This window comes from Schistocerca nitens, chromosome 5 (genome assembly GCF_023898315.1).
Source record: "Schistocerca nitens isolate TAMUIC-IGC-003100 chromosome 5, iqSchNite1.1, whole genome shotgun sequence".
In the NCBI taxonomy this organism is placed as follows: domain Eukaryota; kingdom Metazoa; phylum Arthropoda; class Insecta; order Orthoptera; family Acrididae; genus Schistocerca; species Schistocerca nitens.
In genome coordinates this window covers 423232699-423238698 of record NC_064618.1, presented here as the reverse complement: position 1 = coordinate 423238698, position 6000 = coordinate 423232699, and positions in this window count along the sequence as shown.

Here is a 6000-nt window from a genome sequence, read left to right as displayed (position 1 = left end):
TTGAGGTTTCAAGGTAGTAAGGCCCAGGTATTTCCGCAGATTGCTTAATATTGTGTCAGATCCAAGCATTGTGTTCTGGTGCATGGTAAAGAAAATTTAATATTCATTCATAGTTGAAATTTGGCATATCTCTTATGCACTTAATGCACGTTTTCCCTCTTGTATCTCGACTAATAAGTTTTTGTATCGTAGGTTTGCTTCCTAATGTGGCTGTTAATTTACTTGCTTGCTTGGGGCTCTCTTGCTTGCGTTAATCGTCCACTCTTGGATCGCTGAGAAGGTCCCATTGGCCAGTTCGCACACCTTCACTCCAGAAGGGACACCCTGACATCAGGCTAGACACCTTCTTGTTTGTAACCATTTCAAAGGAAAACTTTCTGTATATTGTGCGTGTTGCAGCTAGCCCATACAGCTAATTGGCAAAGTTAAGTAGTTATTCACAGTGGTTGGAAACTGGCCTTGGGCCTGTAATATCTCGTGTAATGACTGAAACTTATTTGTTTCCTACGTTCCAAGAAGACGCTTACTGTACTTTTAGACACAGTTTCCTCTGTTCTATTACTGTGTTTGATTGATATTTTTCTGCGCCTAGTCTTTCCTTAATAATTGTTGTAACTCTAATGTCTCTAAGGGTTATTGATAGAATGTTAATTATTTTTTATTTAACGATTTGTGCTTGACGGCTGGTTCCCAGTAGTAAATAAATTTGATTTGTTTTTGTGAAAGAAATTAATCAACAGTTTTATTCTTAACATTAGCCAACCTGTGAACCTTGAATTTGATGTTACTAATTAGAATCGTATCACATTGTACTGAGACTGGTAAAGCAAATTATAGGTTACCTGATGGTATAAAGTAACCTTCCTTCAGATGATTAATTCCTTAATTAAACTGATGTTTCATAAATGGCTATTTTTAATGTAGATTTGTATTTGAAATTAAATGGCGAATTTGGTTGAGTAACTTGGTGTCAAGCCCTTCCATGTGAGTGCTCTCTTTTAAATTTCTGGGGTGTAATCTGCTGATTTCAATTCCCCATGTTAGTGTTTCTTTTCTTACCTACGTCGACGTGTAGTTCTGAGAAATATATTCTTCTAACATAAAGTTTCTGACTTTATTTCTCAATTTTCAAGTCCAAAAACAGTCTTTTTCAGGTCTTCACTAGTATTTCCTATTTTTATACAAACAAAAACATTGTCACTATTAATCTTGAGGTTGAAACTCTTCTGTGCGTGTTTGCTTAGAAATAGATTTATTTTTGGAGAGGATTTGCTTTGAACAAAACTCCCCCCCCCCCCTGCTCCAGAGAACAGTTCAGTTTCTGATATGAAACTTCCTGGAAGATTAAAACTGTGTGCCGGACCGAGACTCGAACTCGGGACCTTTGCCTTTCGCGGGAAAGTGCTCCACCAACTGAGCTACCCAAGCACGACTCATGCCCCTCCTCACAGCTCTACTTCTGCCAGATCTCGTTCCTACCTTCCAAACTTGCCCGCGGAAGGCAAAGGTCCTGAGTTCGAGTCTCGGTCTGGCACACAGGTTTAATCTGCCAGGAAGTTTCATATCAGCGCACGCTCCGCTGCAAAGTAAAAATCTCATTCTGGAAACATCCCGCAGGCTGTGGTTAAGCCATGTCTCCGCAATATCCTTTCTTTCAGGAGTGCTAGTTCTGCAAGGTTCGCAGGAGATCTTCTGTAAAGTTCGGAAGGTAGGAGACGAGATACTGGCAGAAGTAGAGCTGTGAGGAGGGGTGCGAGTCGTGCTTGGGTAGCTCAGTTGCTAGAGAACTAGCCCGCGAAAGGCAAAGGTCCCGAGTTCGAGTCTCGGTCCGACACACAGTTTTAATCTGCCAGGAAGTTTCAACTGTTCAGTTGTTCGCTATTTTGTTTCACTAGTTTATAAACAATGACGCGGAAGGTAACTCAGCCTTGACAGTGAAGATAATAGGGACACTAGCAAAAATACATAAAGATATAGCAAACACACACATAAAATCCTCCACATAGTAGGCCTATTTGTTAATGGTAGGCATAACCATAACATGCCCATTCGTAAATTTTCCAAGTAAATAACTGTTCTAAGTTAAGTTCTATATCCTTGCAGATGACAAACAGTGAAACAAAACAACAGCATTAATTTTCATAAAATCCAGAAAATCCAAAGCACGTTGAAAGAAGGTAAATACACAAAATTTTGTCTGTTTTTCAAATTTGTAAATACTATCTTTAAACCCAATTTTATATGTGTACAATTAGTAAAAAGCATTTTTCCGGTTTATATAACAAAAATCCCATTGATGATGGTGAAACTTTAACAAAACATGTCTGGAGACTAAAAATAAAAATTGTATTTTGTTCAAGGTGACCCTCTGCAAAAACAAATCTATAGTCAGCATTTTTCAGCCAGTTTGCGTTTTTTGCCACCTAATTGGTAATATTCTTCCCCTTCTACCAGTATACATTCTTCCGTGTTTCTATCGTACTAATATTTCGTCTTGATTATCTTTGACAGTTTATTAAATCAAGACTAAAAAGGAAAAGATTTACTTCATGAAATCAGGAAGACAAATTATGGAGATCTGTTAGTCAGTTTCCTACTTAACATGACTTAAAGTATTACCATACTTCCGAATCTTACAAAATTAATCATCAAATAAGTTAGTTAGTTTAAAGATTAGTATAACCTCACTTATTTAATGCTGCATGTGAAATTAATGTACCAACACAGAAATGTAATACCAACTTAATTACTGGAAATTTTCAGACTGTCTTTATAGAATATTACTGAGAATGGACCATTAGAGCAATCTATCAACTTATGGCTATTATTTTTAATATGTGTATATTTGTGTTTGCAATATGTTTCACTTACTTTTGCCGGTTTCCCCATTATCTTCACTTTTTGTGTCACATGTTTGTTCCATCAAGAGTACTGGAGTGTGGAATTTATTACTGTAATGGCTCATCTGTTCATATTTTGTGTGAAGTGTGGGGGTAAATTGATCTGAAAATCGTAGTAGGTTCCATTTCAATGAATTTGATCACAACACTGAATAACTCTCTCCCTCAGACATTTACTTTCAAAGGTATATGATTATTGAATCACGATTTACTGCATCAATAGAAAAAAGTTTATGATACTATGCTCTTTACACCCTTTTACACTACTTTTATTTTCCTTATTTAAGGTAGGGTAACTTAATCTGTTACATTATTACTTTAGAATTGGAGAAACATTAGCAAACTTTGCTTACTATAATTCACATTGCCCAGCGCTAGGACTGGCCAAGTTGTTTGCTTATCCAAATAATTTCCAGAGTTGAACAAAGCGACGAAGTTGTTGTCGATTCAGATTGCTCAGTTAACAGTCCATCCTGCCTTGTTTATGGCACCATATGCCTGGAGGAGCGGGCACGCGGCTGTTTACAGAGGAGTTAGGTAATTGGTTGTCTAATTGGAAGTGGAACACCACTTTGTCGCCCCAGTCGCGCCAACTTCCTGGGACAAAGGAATACATTGCACGGGAGACGACGAAGGGTAGCGGACTGCGACGGTCGACTGTTTTTCTTGGTGCGCGCCGCCGCAGGCAGCGCCCCCTGGCGGGGGTCGGCGCAAACAGCCGACTGTCGCGCCGCGCGCCGCTCAATTACGCGGCCCGCTCTGCGCCCCACCAAGCGATTGTTAGCCGGCTTTCCTCTCGCTTCAGATGTTTTAATCTCTGTGTTTGCCACTGATCAAAGGAGGGCCACGCAGGGCGACAGTCTCCCTTTTATTCTCCTCTTTCCTCTCTCTGGTTCTTCCGTTTCTTCCAGCTCAGCCGCTAAGCATTTTCAGTAATTGAATTCTTTCGCGTAACGATAATACAATTTCTGTTTCTACTGACCACTCCTATGTTGCGTGACTCATTGGCTTTACTAAACGTTCTATCGTGGAGGGATTATTTTCTATTAGTTTTGGCGAACTTCGTGAAATAAAGTACAGACTTCACGCAAATAACAACATTAATAGCTTGTCTCGTGTGTGTGTGTGTGTGTGTGTGTGCCGGGCGGAGTGGCCGTGCGGTTCTAGGCGCTACAGTCTGGAACCGAGCGACCGCTAAGGTCGCAGGTTCGAATCCTGCCTCGGGCATGGATGTGCGTGATATCCTTAGGTTAGGTTAGTTAGGTTTAATTAGTTCTAAGTTCTAGGCGACTGATGACCTCAGAAGTTAAGTCGCATAGTGCTCAAAGCCATTTGGACCATTTTGTGTGTGTGTGGGTGGGTGGGTGGGTGGGTGGGTGGGTGGGTGGGTTGGTGTGGGTGGGTGGGTGGGTGGGTGGGCGGGTGTGTGGGTAGGTGTGTTGGGGGCTTAACATACAGATTATCAGCGCCCATATTATTTGAAAACAATGTGGTTAAAACGCAGAAAATGCGAGAAAAAAAACTGAAAGGCGAAATGAGATAAATTCGTTCTCACCCTCTGTATCATTTTGTCCGTAGGCTCTTTTGAAGAACACAAGTCATAAATTTAAAGCTGTTGTGGTACTAGCCTCATGCATACACACATTAGTTATTCGGTGTAGTTTTAAAGCAAAATTATTTAATTGTGAATATACATCTATCTACTCTATTGCAGACGAAATGATCTTTTGTTTCTAAGTGAGTAAGGATGGCATTTATTAGAGGTTGTGTGTTTGTGTGTGTGTGTGTGTGTGTGTGTGTGTGTGTGTGTTTCTTTCTTTTTTTTAACTGTATGTTTTCTGAGTGACTACGAGTTAACACTGGATCTGAAACTTTGAAAAATAAATGTTACTTGATAGGATTTCTTGTAATTTTCACTGGGTTCATCTCGAAACCACTTCCCCACACGCCCCATCTTCCGAGAGAGAGGATGCCGTTAAGAACTATTTGTATACCTTGAGATCCACTGGGATAGCTATATGCTCAACTTTCGGTACGTCATTGAATCTAGTAGCTCACGTATAGCCTGCTCCGAATCGTCAGTTTTCATTACAACGGTAGGATTTTCCTTTTTGACAGGCAGAACCAATACGTTCTTGTCGGCGTTAAGGCTCTTGATGGATTGTAACTCTTCACTTTTCAGTTTGCAAGATCGTAGATTTTCTCGAAGTAGTGTTCTGATTACAGATGACAGTTTCACTGTTAGTAATAATATTATCTGCAGAGATTTTTTTTGTATGACTGGCAGTTCTTCTCAGGTCATGAGACGTTCACTTAGATTTGGAACAGTGTTGACACTTCGGGAACGGACTTGTAAATCTTCCTTCCGTATTTTCTGTATCTTTAAAATCTTTCCTGGTGTCAGTCGGTGCAGCGGTCGAGCTCGTTCCACGTGGTCCTGTTAGTGTCGCTGATGATTGCCCCTGTCAAATGGCTCTGAGCACTATGGGACCTAACATCTATGGTCATCAGTCCCCTAGAACTTAGAACTACTTATACCTAACTAACCTAAGGACATCACACAACACCCAGTCATCACGAGGTAGAGAAAATCCCTGACCCCGCCGGGAATCTAACCCTGGAACCCGGGCGAGGGAAGCGAGAACGCTACCGTTGCCCCTGTCGTCTCGACTGATTCTCCCTCTGAGTTAACAGAAAATGTCCAAAATCTGCCCATCAATTAGCGCTAAATCTCTCCGTGCTGCATGAATTTGCAAACGAAAAAGAGTTCGTTCCACCCTGTAGTAGATACGATGCCCCTGGAAAATAGTGAATAGATGCTTACGTTTAAGGAACGTTAATGTTGGCTTCTGATCCCAGCATCGCGATGCAAAGGTGAGGCAGAGCAGCAAATGGACCTTGTTGGTTGGTTGGTTGGTTTCGGGGAAGGAGACCAGACAGAGAGGTCATCGGTCTCATCGGATAAGGGCAGGATGGGGAAGGAAGTCGGCCGTGCCCTTTCAGAGGAACCATCCCGGCATTTGCCTGGAGTGATTTAGGGAAATCACGGAAAACCTAAATCAGGATGGTCGGACGCGGGATTGAACCGTCGTCCTCCCGA